This window comes from Hylobates moloch, unplaced genomic scaffold (assembly GCF_009828535.3).
Source record: "Hylobates moloch isolate HMO894 unplaced genomic scaffold, HMol_V3 SCAFFOLD_15, whole genome shotgun sequence".
NCBI lineage: Eukaryota > Metazoa > Chordata > Mammalia > Primates > Hylobatidae > Hylobates > Hylobates moloch.
In genome coordinates this window covers 68,912,709-68,928,601 of record NW_026652290.1, presented here as the reverse complement: position 1 = coordinate 68,928,601, position 15,893 = coordinate 68,912,709, and the positions used below count along the sequence as shown (strand labels likewise).

Sequence of the window (15,893 nt, the reverse complement as noted above, 5' to 3'; positions counted from 1 at the left end):
CTTGACTTTCACAGTCTTCATGGTATAGGTGGAAAAGGGATAATAAGTGCCATGCTGTAGGTGCTGGCGAATGAGATGAGCTAGGAATGCTGAGGACTTAGTTCCCAGGAGCCCTAACAAGGTCTTCGGTCATCAGCAAGACAAAGCCTCTTTACTAAAAGCCTGGGAATCCTGTTGTACTCTATTTTTACTGAAGACTGGCATAAACCCAGTCTAACAAATGATATTTTGAATGTCTCATTGACAGAGATGCCAAATCCTTCACTTATTTTGATGCTAATTACTACCAGGATGTAATTCTAAAATTATTAAGCTTTAAAAGAAAAGTCAGAGTCTATGTGTTGAAAGGATAAATGATTTTCTTTTTTTCTTGAAACAGTGACTCAAGCTGTTGCCTAAAGGAGTTGGGGCTCCTGATTTCTGAGCTAGTTTCCTTTTTGTTCTTTCATACTAGCTTTCCTCTTGGTTGGAATCTGCCTATCCTGTGGTCTTACATTCCTAAAATTAAATGACAAGGAAGTTATTTGCAGTCCACATAACTATTTTTCTTTAAAGTTTATACATGGTTAGATTCTAAGAAAAGTCTATTAAACTATGTTACTGGTAAATAAGTCATGCCACTTCTCTAATTAAAACTCTCCAATTGCTTCTGGAGTCCCTCACATTAAAACCCCAAATTCAAACCATAGTCTACCTAACTATACCCTCTAATCCTCTCCTTCCAGTTTTTCTCACTGCACTCCAACCACAGCTTTCCTGTTGAGCTCAAATACAGTGATTCTCACCTGTGGCTGCACATTACAATCCCCTGGGTGCCTCTTAAACAGTGATGCCCAGATCCCATCCCAGGCATTCTGATTTATCAGTGGCACAGCCCTTGATATTGACATTTTCAAAAGCTCCCTGTGCCTCTATGTGCAGAGAGCCCTAGGAACATCTGGAGACTGCAAGAGTGCACTGAGTGTACACACAAGCAAGGCAACAAGCATGGTTCCTGATGCATCATATGTACTCAGCTCTTCAAAAAATATTTCCTACTCTGTTTAATTACATTTATCTTCTTCCCTTTTTGAAAAATGGTCACCAAAAATTGGAATTGGGAATTTTTTCATGTTTGAAAAAATGGTTATTTCAACTAGCAGGAGGATACAGACAGCATTTAGAAAGTTTCAGCAGCAGCTTAAAAGAGCCTTTAATGAGTCCTGAAAATTAATACGAAGCCCTCTCCTTACCAGAGGTAAGTTATTTCCTGGCTTATGGTTCAGTATTTGTGCTGTTAGTATGTGAATAACTGGTTCTCAAACTTACCTCCTACTGCTCAACATCAATTTCCGGCAAGGAAATCTAATAGGTCATACTAATGTGCCTTGATACAGAAATATAATTTATTTTTTATTTTTTATTTTTTTTTTGAGATGGAGTCTCACTCTGTCGCCTAGGCTGGAGTGCAGTGGCGCAATCTCGGCTCACTGCAACCTCCACCTCCTGAGTTCACGCCATTTTCCTGCCTCAGCCTCCCGAGTAGCTGGGACTACAGGCACAAGCCACCACACCCGGCTAATTTTTTGTATTTTTAGTAGAGACGGGGTTTCACCGTGTTAGCCACGATGGTCTTGATCTCCTGACCTCATGATCTGCCTGCCTCAGCCTCCCAAAGTGCTGGGATTACAGGTGTGAGCCACTGCGCCCGGCCCAGAAATGTAATTTAATCAAACTGAGATATACAGACTTCTCTTTCTGACGATACCTGAGGGGATATGTGCCAGTCAAGACCTTGGAAATAGCATTTTAATAATTTTTGTTGTTAAAGTTAGCCCACATTTAATTATAAATTTGGTTCATCTGATTTGTTTTGTGTTACTGGGTGAATGAGGAAGATAACTGGCCTTGATTTTTCGCCCTGAAGAATTACATTTGTTCTTATTCGTTTTGTGGAAAAGGATTATCTGTTTCCACGGATTACTGAGAATTAGAGTTGGGTACAGCTCAAAAGTTTCATGGCAACCTCAGCCTAAGCCATAGTTGGTTCTAAAGTACAATATTATTTAGGGCAGATGAATGTGAAACACTTACAGAAGGAATGAGGAAGGGCGACTAAATGTGATAATCTGGGGAGTTGAAGTTTGAGGAGGGCCTGGCAGGAGATCGTCCTCCTTTAGACTGTTTGGAATTTGATGGAGTAGCACCCACAAAGAGAGTGGGAGGAGCTTTCAGAGGGAAAACATTTTGGGTTCAGCTTCTAACACCCAAACTCCCTTGGCTGCAATTTTTTAAAAAACCAAGTAGCACTGAAGGAGCGCAGTAAGTAGCAAGTTAATCCAATAAAGGCAAATTAATTCCCAAGGTTAGTTTCCTTTCCAGTACAACAGCACTTTAGAAAAAGACTTTAGTAAGATTAAAAGCCGTTGAGCATGAAACAGTAACCATCGAAACTTTTCCCCCCGCCTTGGTCATGAAATAGAAATTTGGTATTTAATTTTGTTTGCCATGCAAGTCTTTTGATTCGTGAGGGCAAGGAAATTGCTCTGTTTAGCATAATCCCAGAGACCACTGTGAGGGATTGTATGAACATCTCACAGTTGCCAGCTGAGATTAAGCCAACTCACAGCCATCCGTGTTAAACCTGCAAGAGAAAGCATATGAGCAGAGGCACGTGGCTGCCTCAGGTGGAAGCACATCTTCATACATCGAGTGCACCAGCAGAAGCCCTGATGTACCCCTCTGCATTTTTCTTGATGAGACATTATCAAGCTACTCCTCTTGCTGAATTAAAACCTCATTTTCACAGATTTCTGGCATATGCTATATCGCATGTAACGTCATAAAAGTATAATCTTTGCATTTAGAAAGGATTTACTGTAATCCATCTACAGTAAGAAACAGTCAAGTACGAGTACAGGTGAATGTAAAACCAATCACTAAAAATGATTTTTTAAACAAGCTTTATAGAGAACTTGGAAACATCAAAGCCAAACACTCTAAAATTTGTCCTCAGACAAGAAAACCAGCAATTACATTGAAAAAGTAATGACTGTATACTCACCAAATGGGCAGATGTGTCAATAGCGGTGGCTGTTACCTTTCATAGATGGGAGTGTTCATGTCCTCCCCTCTTGCCCATGTCACTGTCATGGCTAAGTGATACTGAGCCATGATCTAAGCCCCTCAGTCCACTGGGTGGGGCTAATTAATGGTAGGAATAATAATTAAGAACAGAGGGAAGAGGAAACGCCTTCAGAGTTTCCCCACCATCTGCCGTGGATGGCATCTCAACTTGAGTCAGTGTAAGAAGCACACCGGGAACTTGTTATAAATGTAGATCCCCAGGACCTACCTCTAGATTTTGATTCAGTAGGTCTGGTTTTGGTGGCTGTGATTTGCACTTGGGTGGAGATTTTCCACTGTCTTTCTCCAGCTTCATTTCATACTAGACCATTTCTTCCTCTACGTTGTAGACTCCAGCTCTAACAAGTTCTGAGAATCCAATGAGCTGTATTTGCCCATACTTGGAATTATTTCTTCTTTCTCTCTCCCTCCTCTCTCTTTCATACACACACACACACACACACACACACACACACCCCTTGTGTGACAGTCACACATTGAATCTTAGAAAACTATCACACACTGCCTTCTCTCCCCAGTCTCCCATTTTTGGCACCTGTAATACACAATGTTGTTTTCTCACTCACATGCTTTCTCCTTCATTGACTGCAGACTTCCATGTGTTGGCACCATGCTTATTCATCTTTATATCCTCAACTATACTATTCTCAGTTTAGCATCTGATGTTCAATAAGTGCTCAAAAAAATTTTGTCAAACTAAATCAAATGTTTGTTGAAGCAAAGAATTATGGATTTCAGCTCATAACTTGTCCTTAAATAATTGAGACTTGACACAATTAAGAGAGTGATAATTTACTGAGTTAGAAAAGTGGCTTTTCATTTTAAAAGTCAGGTAAATATAAAGTTACAAAACAATTGAGAAAGAACAACTGAATATAATCTTGTGCCTCATATGGACTCCTAAGTACAAGGCTACTTTTGTAAAATAAGAATGTCTCATCATTAGGATTTAACTTTTTAAATATTGTTCTAAGTTTATTTTCTGGAGTCAAATTGCTCAGGATTAAAAATAAGCAGATTTTATCTTAATCAAAAAACAAGGGCTTCTCAGAGCAACATGAATGATGTTCAGTTTTTTCTTTTCTCTTAATCTTAGATTTAATTTTCCTTTCTCTCTAGAAAGTTTAAGACTGAAAAGTTACTATAGAGAAGTGACAGGAGTATGTAGTTCTTCTTCCCTCTGCTAGAAAACATTAAGAAAAGGTCATAAATGGAAACATCATATGTTGATGTGGAAGATGAGACAGCTTTGTATTAATCTTAAGTTGTCATGTCCACAACTGCACAGGGAGGTAGGCTCTCAATGGAAGCAAAGACATATACTTACATATACTTTTCTGCCTTGCCTACCTTACTGGGTTGCTGTGATGGGCATTTAAAAAGAAAAAGGAAGAAACTGATAGAAAGTTGTTTTGGCAACAAAGCTATATTAATGTGGATAGATAGTCCACAGGCCAGATAAACTGAAATACAGTAGCAAAGTATCAAAGAGTAAGCTGTTTCTAACACTATCTATATATTCTGTTCAAGTATTCTGAGGATATTATCTAAGATGTCTCTATATGCATCTTTTGGTTGCACTGCAATGTATGCGTTTGTGATCTTGGTTCTATTAGAGACTCTCTATTGATTTGTATTTGAGAGTAACAAATTTCAGTTTGGTCATTGGGTCTGTTCAGATGGTGGCAATTTTCCTATTTCCCTGAAGACTAGTGTTATTTATTCAAAGCTGTAATTATTTGGATATCTTCTGAAAACCTGGAGGACTACCCCTTCCTGCAGCTATCTTGGCTGTGGAATGGTGTGTGGGGTGTCGGGAAGCATATGAGATTTGGAGTGAGGTGGACCTTGGTGTGACTGCTGGTTCTACTACTTACTACCTGTGGGCTTTAAAGCAAATTGTTTTATTTCTTGGAGCCTCCGTTTCTGTGTTGGTAATACTTGTGCATGAGATTAAGAACTAAATTCAGTGTTTGTGAAAGTGTCTAACTAGTACAGAATCTGATACACAGATTCTCCATAAATGCTAATTTTATTTTGTTTTAATTTTACTCCTTTGAGTAAACTCAATTACTTTTGGTAAACTTTGGTTAACTCAATTACTTTTTCTGTTAGTTTTACAAATCTCCAACCTCCAGAGTTTACGAACGTTATCCGAATCCCACTCATTTTTTATGCTTGTGTCTTTTTTGTTATTTTCCTCCTTCCTAGAATTTTTTCATATCCATTTCTGTATCTTGCTTGAATTACTGATTTATTATCAATGTACTAGGGTAATTAGTATATAGGTCAAGAGGTCAAGAGGTATCTCAACCTCTAAGTTGAAGGGCTTCTGAGTTTACATGATGTTATTGATTCCTCAGAACCTTATGGTATCTAGAGTTGATACAAGCTGTATTTGCAATTCAGTTTTCTCTTCTTTCTCTCCATCATCTGAGACATGTCCTCCCTCAATCTTCAGCCTTGAATTCTGAAACATCTCAGTCTTTGGATACTCGAACTCAAGCTAGTGCTGAAGTAGTATTAATTTTGTTATATTTGAGTATCTTTTGCATCCTACTTTTTGGAAATTAACTCAAAACAAAGGTAGAAAATCTATATAAATCAACTGAAAAAGTGCTGGTAGATGAGAGGACCCATGGGAATCCACTCAATGTTACTCTCTTCTGTATCCTAATTTCCTAGCAGTTATGATAACTACCTGAAGATTCCCTAAATGAACTTCTGCTCTTTGATTTCTGGTTGAGAGTCACTATCCAAGCAATAACTCTTTTAAAGTCTGCTTCCTTTTACCTTGTCTTTTTGTTATTTCTGGGACTGGGACTCTGTATCCTCCAAGGTTTGAAAAATAGCCAAACATTATTTATTATTTTTGTAGACTTGTAGGCATTTGGAAAATGTTTGGCTTCAAATTGATTTCAATAAAATAGTTGGCTGGAGTTACAAATGAGCATTTTGGCTGGAATTGTGTTAAATACCAGTTTGAATTTTGGTAAAGCTGCCCTGAATACATCTATCTTTGTCAATGGATTTGTTTGTTTATTAAGTGCATACTTTCTGGATTTTTGTGGGAAAAGAAGGTCAGACAGAGGAACATGAGGATTAGAAGTGATTACGAACAGGGAAAGGGATTCATGGAGAGTGGTGTCTAGAGATAAGGCATTACGAGAAGGGAATTTGAGTCATAGTGTGCATAAGTGGGTGTCGAGTCCAAAGCCAAAGCCGGAACTGCCATTGAGCTGAGCTTCCAACTGGCATGTTTTCCACATTCTGAATGGTAGAGACATTCTTGAATAGGTAGTCACAATTAACAGCAGAACATAAGTGTTACTGATACAAAGGATGGTTCCCATAAAAAGGCTTTATCCTTCTCTAGTTCAAGCTTCTGCAAAGCCTTAAAAAGAAGCCAGCTCTACTTCAAGAGACATGGTGCATTCTACATCCCTGTGACCCAAGCGGATAAGTAATCTCCTCAGAGAAAGCCATTATTAGTAGGTTGGATAATGATAACAGTATGAGCAATTGGAGAGAAATAAAGTAGTTTCTGTTAGAATAGTCATTGGGGGCTGCCTATATGTTATTGGGTTGCAACCCTTAAGACTAAACTTATGCCACCTTCTCTTTCATAAAAAAAGAAAATTTTGGGGGTGCTCTTTCAGCAGATGAGAGACATCATAATAATTAACTTCAGTGACATGAGCCACTGATATGCTCCATGGAATTGAAGTTTAATGGCTGAATCAGCTTGGACCTACCTTCTCTGGTAGAGTGCTTCTACAGTAAAAGAAGGAGAAAAGTTTTTCCTGGAAATATTTAGGAGACAGTGTTTAGAATCCAGATCTCTGAAGATTCTTGCAACAGAGAAGAAATGTCAGTCTAAGTTTGTCAGAGTTTTCTTTTTTCTTTCTTTTTGGAGATGGAGTCTCGCTCAGTCGCCCAGTCTGGAGTGCAGTGGCACAATCTCGGCTCACTGCAACCTCTGCCTCCCGAGTTCAAGCAATTCTCCTGCCTCAGCCTCCTGAGTAGCTGGGACTACAGGCACCTGCCACCACGCCTGGCTAATTTTTTTGTATTTTTAGTAGAGACAGGGTTTCACCGTGTTGCCCAGACTGGTTTTGAACTCCTGAGCTCAGGCAATCTGCCTGCCTCAGCCTCCCAAAGTGTTAGGATTACAGGCGTGAGCCACCACGCCTGGCCGTTAGTCAGAGTTTTCTAAGAGGATACTTGGTTTGGGAAGATGCAAGTGATGCTAAAGGCAACCAACATGAAAGCATGGAAGATGAGTAGATACTTGCAGCCTGTAAGCCTGTAAAGTCTCCATGACAGAATGTTGGGCAAGATTGCAAAAGGGTTGACTTACCCATTGTCAGCTTCTTGGAGGCAGGGGCCAAGTTTGAGATTTCTTCTTCAATTCTCTCAGTGCCTGACTGGAACCCAATGGCTTCTTTGAGGAGTTGAGTGCCATGCCACAATCTGGCAGGATTCACATCCTACAAGAAGGTGTTTATTCTAGAAGCAAATGCATCCCCATTGTCAATTTAACTGGCTAGTGACCCAGGAAAAAGGCATAACCCCTACAAAATCTCAGTTTTCTCACTAAAAAATAGGATCCCAGTATCTATCTCATAGGCTTGCTAGGAGTTTAAATAAAAATATTTACATAAAATGCCTAACAACGCCTGACATGGAACCATACAGTACTAATAACAGTGTCAAAAGCTGCTATTTAATTAGGGATGACCATGTTCTTAGTCTTGTACTAAGCATTTTATGTAGATTATCTCATTTAATCTTGACAATGACCCTATCAGGAAGGCTGTTACAGAAATCAAACTGAATATGGGAGAATAACCAATAGCAATACCTTTCCATGGAGTTACAAAGCAACATGGAACTCATTTTTCAGAAATATGAGTTCCAGCAATATAGTGAGAAAAGGAGACTGAAAGAGACAGATACCAGGAGGCAGCGTCATTCTCTAATTTTAAGAGCTCCTTTTGAAGAGGACCCTAAGAAAGCCACCTAGGAAACACCTGTAAAAGGACACCTGGATCTTTATAGGGCAACAGCAAGGGTAGCTAGACATAGTACTGTGAGGAAAAAGATGAATGAAATATTTTCTCCACTGCTTTGGAGATAGTAAGGGAAATTCAGGACCAATTAGAGAAGACAGGGGCTCAGTTTAGGGAAGAAAGCCCATAGGGGAAAAAGGCCAAGGGCATAATACATGATGCCTAAGGCCTGAGGTCCTGAAAACAATCTTTTAGGATGGAGATTGAAGAATGCACATCCCTCAGGCAGGGACAGTACATACTCAACTATTCTGATTGGCTTGCATATGTTTGGGGAGCGAATGCCAGGAGTCTTCATAAATACTTATTTTTAAGTTACTATATTGAGGTAAATACCCTTAGACAAAAATGCTCAAATCGTAAGTGTGCAATTTGATGAATTATCACAAAGTAAACACATTCACGTAACCACCACCCAGGTCAAGAAAGGGAACATTACTATCTTTATAAATATTTACTACTCAGAGTTTTCACATGCTTAGTTTCTTAAATAAATTTGTGTCTTTCTAACGTAGACATTTAAAGTAAAATGTGGCCAGTTAGGATGTTTTATGCATAAAGTGAGAAAAGTGGCTTGTTCGAAAAATGAGTTGGAGAAAATACTTGAAATCCATCCAATTCTATAAAAGCAATCTATTGAAATCTGCATAAATTATAACTAAAACCTGAAATAAGAGACAGTTTTATACACCTTCCAAATCCAACAGGGTACTGAAAAATTGAGATCCAAGGAGGAATCCCTGTTTTTTCATTTTTTGTTTTAAAAGCTCTATGCTGCTTAAAGCCTTCAAGAAATTACAGCTTTTGGCACTGTCCCAAGCACATTGTGTGCTTAGCAAATATTTCTTGATAATGACAATGGTGATGTTACCTTTTTTATATAATACATGGTGATCTTTGGCCCCCTAAAGCAAAAATATGTGCAAAGATATATGACTTTTAGTTCTCTGCAGTTGTTGCTTGGGGCCTCAGGAGAGACAATATTCTTTGTGTATTAGTGGTGTGTTTTATACACCGATTGAAATTATTTGCCCTTTACCTCTATCCTTCTCCACAACCAAACACAGGCTCTGGGTTTTGCAGATATCAATAAGGAAAGAAAATAAGCGGCAAAGCTGGGTGTAAGTCGCTCACATGTGTAATCCTAGCACTTCGGGAGGCCAAGATGGGAGGATAACTTGAGGCCTGGAGTTGTAGACAAGCTTGGGCAACATAGCAAGTCCTCATCTCTACAAAAAATTTAACAAGTTAGCTGGGTGTGGTGGCACATGCTTGTAGTCCCAGCTACTTAGGAGGCAGGAGGATTGCTTGAGCTCAGGAGTTTGAGGCTGTAGTGAGCTACGATCAATCACTGCACTCCAGCTCGGTCAACAGCAAGACCCTGTCTCAAAAGAGGAAAGAAGATGAACAGAAGTATCACAGAGGAAAACAAATTCTGAGTTAAAACCACACCCTTTGCTTCAAGGAGTCAATATTACAACTTAGTATAGCAATTAACCACACCTTTTATTAGATCAGATTCCATTATGTGCATATTTGTACTTTAGTGGATAGTCATTTGTGAACTGACATGACAGCCACCACGGTGGGTGATGATAAGAAGAAAATAAAAAGACATTTGCTAAATAGGAGGGTTATCTGACTTTTAGAGACTATAATATCCTTAATGGATTCTTTAGTTGAAACTTTACAGGATACAGAGTTGACATGATATGTACATTTGATGATGAATAATGAATACGGTAACATTTACCTGTTTGTGAATGCAAACTCAAGCTTGGTCTTAGGAACTCCCCAAATGATCCCTGCTATGCTAAAAATATATTAATTACTTGTTCTGCCTTGATTTTTACGTTGGCAGTAACAATTAGGAAGAGATGAAGCATCTATTTCATAGGACTATGTGCATTTTATGTTGTTTTTGTGTTCTCGGCAACAGCATTTAGCATTTGCCCATTGAGGTTAAAGTATAAATAGATGTCAAATTTATATAAATCTTTCTTCCTTGGCGTCTACTTTAGCCAATGGGTTATAATTTAGTAGCTTTGATTTTCAGTCAACCATTTGGCTTACATGAAAAATTGAGTAACTCTTTCAGGCACTTTTATTAGAATGTAGACTGTTCAAGTTAATTATTTAGGGATAAGTGTCATGTGGTACAAAGTAAACTGGACTGTAGTTTCAGGTTTACCACTAACCAGCTATATGTCCTGGGGCCACTTAATTTTTGGGCCTCAAAATCAGCTAGTGGTTAAAATTGTGGGCTTTGGAGTCAAGTGGACCTGGTTCAAGGCCCTTATTAAGCCTCTAGGAGTTTCAGCTTTTTTTTTTCATCTGCAAAATGAGACCAGTAATAGTCTGACTTCACATAACATTGTTTTGGGGACTAAATGGGACCGTGTATGTCAAATGCCCAGTATACAGTCAGTGCTCAATATATAAGAGTGCTGGAATAAGTGGCCACTATTTTCCTTTCCAAATCCAAAGATTTGATTTCTGAGAATGGTGGAGGTTCTGAAACGTCTGTCAAGATTGTATCCAGAAAGGAATTTCAGGTCCTTGAGAGATGGCACATTGTAGCCAAGCTTTACTTCTGCATGGGCCATTGGGCATTGGTGTATTTTAGTTATACATTTATTGAAAACCCTGATATCCTTTGAAAGAAAAGAGAGGGAACCCTGTTACCCCATCAGAGAAAGAAAGACCATGTGGACTCATCTAGCACAGTCCTTCAAGAGAAGCTGTTTGCTTGCCTTAATTAAGGGTTGTGTCTTTAGTATCACTAAGGCTAGGGCACAGAGGCATGGCTGCACCCGGGAAGGAAAATGATCAAAGATACATGGCCAGTGTCCTTAGGAGGGGCCGATTAGGAGGCAAAATAGTCCTCCCACCAGCATCCTCTCTCTTGCAGTTTCCACAGCGATGGGAGAAGACTGTGGTGGTGAGAAACAGCAGCAGGAGACTAGGCTATCCTCAAAGCTTGCCCATTCACTCTAAGCATAATGACTACATCCTACATCTTTCCAATTCTTTATTATTGACAAATATTTTACCAGCCATGAGAAGTAAGCAGGAAAGTGAATAATTTGCCTGTTGTAAAGATCAGGAAAATTAGAGCGGCTTAATTTAAGTAGGGGGATCAGATACTGAAAACCTACATTTCCTCAATAGACACTGGGGACCCCAAAAGGAGTGGGGAGGCAAGAGTTGAAAAACTGCCTACTGGGTACTATGTTCACTATTTGGGTGATAGGGTCAATAGAAGCCCCAAACCTCAGCATTACACAATATATCCATGTAACAAACCTGGACATGTACCACTGAATCTAAAATAATTTTTTAAAAAAGTAATAACAATCAAAAAGTAAACATGCATTTATCATATGACCCGACAATCGCATCTCTTGACATTTATCCCAGAAAAATGAAAATTTATGCTCACACAAAAATCTTAGACTATATTGTTTGCAGTAGTTTTGTTTGTAATACCAAGACACAGACACAAACTAAGTGTCCTTCAATGGGTGAATCATTAAACAAACTATGCTGCATCCATATCATGAAATACTACTCAATAGTAAAAAGGAACAAACTATTGATACATGCAACAGCTTGGATGGATGTCAAAAGAATTAAACTGAGTAAAAAAATTCAATCTCAGAAGGTTACCTACTATATGATTAAATTTATAAACATTATAAAAGTGACAAAATTATAGAGATAGTAAACAGATTAGTGGTTGCCAGGAGTTAGGGATGGGGCATCAAGTGGGTAAAGAGATAGGTGTAACTAGAGAGGGGTAACACCAGGATATTTGTGGTGATGAAATAATTGTGTATCTTGACTATGGCAGTTGCTACACGAATCTACATGTGGCAAGTTGCGTAGAACGATACACATGTACACACGAGTGCTTGTACACTGGTGAAATCTGAATAAGATCTATGGGTTGTATAAATGCCAATTTCCTGGTTTAGATATTTTACTATAGTTTTGTAAGATGTTCCATTGGGGGAAATTGAGTGAAGGTACATAGAACCTCTGTATTATTACTTTTCAACTGCTTGTAAGTCTATACTTCTTTCAAAATAAAAATTTGAAAAAGCAAAAACAAAGTAAAACCTAAGTCTCCTGACTTGTAGTTCTGTGCTTGTTCCTTTGTGTTATTTTGTCTGAGATGTAGAATTATGCACATTTAGATAATTTATTTCCTTCCAATTTATGTCTTTTTGAACTTCAATTTCTTTGTTAGGAGAAAAAAAGGACTATGAAATGGGAGTGCCAATAATTCCTTCTTCACTGGGTTTGTGAGAAAACTAAATTAAACAATACGTATAGAGTGCTTCATGCAATAGTGACTATTAGTCGTTGCTATCAAATAGTTAAAACACCCCTACTGCCTGGGAGGTTGCTAAATTCCTAGCAATGTTTTTATTGTTTCCTTTAATGAAACCTCATGTTTTGAAATATTTTGTGTAACAAATTGCATATATCGCTAATAATTTTTTTCTTTTGTTACTATCAAAGGCATTTTAGACTGTTAGTTGGAGCTTCTGATTAGCAATTGCATCAATATTGAGTTGATTTAAATCCAATGAAAGCAAAGAAACCTGGTATTTGGAGAGCCTTCTTATCCTCATCTAATGAAATGTACTTCTTTCAGGTCACCTGAAGTGGTGAAGTGTCTAAAACATCTTGCTCATCTCCAGCACTGAGTTTACAGACTCTGGACATAGTTGGGCTCCACTTTTCAATGAACAAGCCAAACCTTATTATTATAATCTGAGTGAGTTGACATTTTGTGTGTGATCTAATTCAATTTTTGAATGTTACAATTTTTTCCATCACATCATGGGAAATTGGTGTGGTCCAGAAATAATCCAAATGAATTCACTAAGAATGACACTGAAGATGAATTTTTAACATGCTACCAGAAGTTACTGACTAACAGGCATACCAATGTTTCAGATACTATATTATGAATATATAAAAATCAAATTATGGCTTTTATTCATTGTCATTAAAGACCAATTTCAATAACAATTTTTAATACTTTTTATTTTTTGTTTTACCTTTTAGTCATGACATTTTTATCATATCAGAGGGGAAGGGAAAATAATTTTTTTTAGTATATAGAAATTGGATTGCTTATAGACAAACTAAACTGTTTAGAGGGAAAACTACAAAGGATGTTGAAAAATATAAATTTAAACAAACATCTCTTATTTTGACAGGATATGTTTCAGAGAGAACAAGTCTTGAGTCTTTCAAATATTATTGGGCCAGGCTAAATAATTTCATTGTGAAAGCATTTTCCTTCTCTGTGTGCAGTCTAAGTGCATATTTTGTGCTCTTAGGAATAACTTTCCAAGGCTGTGCGAAGAATGTAGCAATAAAATCTAATAAGAATTATGGCTCATGACTTGAATGATGTCAGTACCCTTTTAATCCTCCCAAACATGAAAACGTTTTCTCCTCTTAAATAAGATTTCTTAACTCCTTATTTCTAAGGAAATAAGTACATCTGAGCAATTCTATTGGCAAACTAAGAGTTAAATAGTTAAATGAAAATGTTTCTTTCCATTATTATTAATGCTTATACTTATTAAGACCACTACTTTAGAAATGTATTCTAGACAATATTTTTATGAATACATATTATTTTGTCTGATTATTTTAGTGTTCCAGTTATAATCTTTTGCTTTCTCTAAGCCAGTGGTTCTCAAACTTGAGCATGAATCGGAATTACCTGGAAAGCTTGTTGAAACACAGATTGCAGGGCCCATTCTGAGTTTCTGATTCAGGAGGCCTCTAGTGGGGTGCAAGAATTTGCATTTCTAACAGGTTCCTAGGTGACGCTGCTGATGCTAGTCTGGGAATCAAACTTTGACAACAACTGCTTTAAGCCATGTTACGAACAACCTTCTTATTTTACAAATTTAATTTAGTGGGATTCAACCATCACGAGGCATATAGTCACCTTGGTTTAGAAGAAGTTAAAGTTCAGTAAGTGTGCTATAGCTTGGCTTTTTGGCCATGCTAGATTTATTCCAGGCCAAACAACTGCTTATAACAAAAGCATAGTTGATAAAATGGTTCGATGCTTGAAGATGTCAGACTGTAGAATCTCTACGGGTAAGTGTGTGATTTCTTCAGTGACATCACATTTGCCTGCAGAGATTTTCCAGTCTGCCACTTTGAAGTTGCATTTAAGATGGAAAAAAGTTGTTGTTGTTCTACGTGATCTTTCTGGTCTTGCTACATTTTAAAACTATATTTATTCAAGTTTAAAATTGGATGGGAAGTAGGAGTTATAGTTGGGATTCAGATAAGTGCATAAATGAGAATGGATACTCCCTAATTTTGTCACACATCTCCATAGAGAATGAAGGAAAGATGAAAAGTGAAGTTTCCCAAGCCACAACCAGTGGATGAGACTAGTATACCTTGGTCATGGAAGAAAGACTAGGCTTCTTATGCCATCATTCATTTTTTTTTCCTCAAATTATGCTGTTTGTTTCAAATGAGCTTATTTTACCAGTGTTTTAGTCACACCAAAAGCCTTATGGTCAATCCAGGTAAATATCCTTGCGTTTCAAGCAGTTTTATCTAATGTTAGACTTTGCAGTTGAGTTTCTCAGTCTTTTGTAATTTAGTTATGCCTAAGTAATAACAAGATTAGATGAGTAGAATGAGGAGATGTGCTTTTTACTTTTATTCTCTCCATCTTTCTTCTGCCTAATAATGGTCATGATAATACTATCACCTGCTGCTAATCTTTAAAGTGCTGGAATAATGCATAATATGCAATATTTGCTTTAGAGCTCAAAAATCTAACTTGTGAATATTGTGATATTATTAACATTACAATGTCGGTTTTTGGGTCAATGTCAACTATAAATTTATTCCAACATTTTCCTAGAACAGGGACTTCATATATTTTGCTCTCTTCTATATCCCAGCACATAGAATAATTCCTGGCCTATAGTAGGTGCTCAATAAACATTTATTAATGATTGGCTATTACTTGGGATTTTTTTGCAAATGTTTGTTTACCATTAGAAAGGAGATATATATATATTCACATATTTTATTGATATTAGAGTGACATTTAATTTCAGACAAGATAAAATGAGAGAATATTTAAATATGTAAATCTTGGTAATAAAGAGTCCTCCTACAATAAAATGCATTATAATACAATTTTTTGTAATACTTGGTTTAGGAGTAGATTAATAACTTCCTTAAAGTATAACAATGTTATATTATGTTTTTCAGGCATGTAGTTGAATTTCAGATGATGAGTTTTTTAGTCCTGGGTTACATCCAAATTTATGTAATAATGAATCACAAAATTAGGGTTGATTATGTTTACACTATACAACACAGTGTCTTGATTATCTGTTAATCTGCTATACACACATCCTTGGACCTCAAGATGACTTTAAAAGCATCCTCTCAATTGCATTCTGACTTTCCTAAATAAACCATAAATAGAAACTTAACAGTAAATCTCTCATAAGTGTGCAGAGGATATAACAGGTGGCTCTGATCTGATGTAAGTGTAGCTAAAATAATGTGTTGAAATAATTGCAGCTTAGAAAGATAGAAAACATCTGGGCTTCAAGGGCGAACATTTCCATCCTTTTTGTTGCTCTTAAAAATAGAGAACTACATCATTCTGGGTTGCATAGA

The 15,893-nt window shown here is 37.3% G+C and overlaps 1 long non-coding RNA gene across 2 annotated transcripts in view; it reads right to left on the bottom strand.

The window, feature by feature from the left end:
• Positions 1-15,893, bottom strand: part of LOC116483960 (uncharacterized) — a 51,270-nt gene that overhangs the window by 23,248 nt on the left and 12,129 nt on the right. Inside the window, exons 4-5 of one of the 2 annotated variants that reach the window (XR_009210066.1) lie at positions 7,487-7,635; positions 6,882-6,929 (exon numbers count right to left, since the gene is read on the bottom strand). This is a non-coding gene — a long non-coding RNA (uncharacterized LOC116483960). The remainder of the gene's footprint in view (positions 1-6,881; positions 6,930-7,486; positions 7,636-15,893) is intronic. The other variant, XR_009210067.1, reaches the window with a different exon arrangement.